Genomic DNA, 1,165 nt, shown 5'->3' on the forward strand with positions numbered 1-1,165 from the left:
GTAGGCTAATTCAAGAATTCAAAGAAAAAGATACACTCCCAGTTTCTATGAGGCAAATATTGACCTGATATAAAAAGTAGATAGAAATAGCACAAAAAGAAAAAATTGCAGAACAAAATTACATATCCTCAACAAATTACATGCCAATCAAATTAACAGCACATGAAGAATTTCATACACCATGATCAAGTGGGATTTATCCCAGGGTTGCAAGCATGGTTTAACATATGCAGGTTAATAACTATAATACAACATCTCAATAAAAGAACTAAATTAAAAGTGTATAATCATATCAACAGATTCAGAGAATATATTTTACAAGATCCCACAACCACTCAAAAATCAAATCTCTCAATAAAATGGAAGTTGAGGATACTTTCCTCAGCATAGTCAAATACATATACCATAAGCTCACAGTAAACATTACTCTCAATATTCATTGCAGCACTACTCATCATAGTCAGAATCTGGAAACAACCCAAAGTGCCAAGAATAGAGGAATGGGTAGAAAAATTATAGTAAATCTACACGATGGAATACTACTCATCCCTCAGAAATAATAGTCATGAAATTTACTTATATGTGGATAAATAGGAAAGTATCATGCTGAGTGAAATGAGACAAAGGCAGAGGGACAGCCATAGAATGTGTTTGTGGGATATAAACAAAAACATAATATGGGAATAATATCTAAAGACAAAACAAACAAGGACCAAGAGGACTGGCTATGGTAAGAAGATTGCCATAAAAATGGGAAAGTATAGAGAGGGACATTATGGCAATAATAGTTGGAAATGATCATTCTGGACAAGAACTGGGTATTTTAGTTTACTAAATTAAATATCTATTAAAATGATTTAAATGAGTGCAGAGAAATAAATTATTTTAGAAGAATATTTTAACCTAGATCATCTGCATTTATAATGTCTATGACATATTTTGAAATTAATTGGATAAATGTAATGCATCCTTAAAAGAGGACATAATCATAAATTAAGGTTACTCAAAATCAAACAAGATAAATTTGAATTAGGATTTTTTTTTTTAGCCTACAGCACCCGGTATTCCCAGGCGGTCTCCCATCCAAGTACTAACCAGGCCCAACCTTGCTTAGCTTCCGAGATCAGACAAGATTGGGTGCATTCAGGGTGGTATGGCCATAGAC

At 32.9% G+C, this 1,165-nt stretch overlaps 1 non-coding gene across 1 annotated transcript; it reads right to left on the reverse strand.

Annotated features, from left to right (window-relative positions):
- Positions 1–1,046: 1,046 nt before the first annotated feature.
- On the reverse strand, positions 1,047–1,165 carry LOC126015309 (5S ribosomal RNA). The gene has a single exon (XR_007498187.1). It is a non-coding gene; the product is annotated as a 5S ribosomal RNA (ribosomal RNA).

Source organism: Suncus etruscus, chromosome 7 (genome assembly GCF_024139225.1).
Source record: "Suncus etruscus isolate mSunEtr1 chromosome 7, mSunEtr1.pri.cur, whole genome shotgun sequence".
In the NCBI taxonomy this organism is placed as follows: Eukaryota; Metazoa; Chordata; class Mammalia; order Eulipotyphla; family Soricidae; genus Suncus; species Suncus etruscus.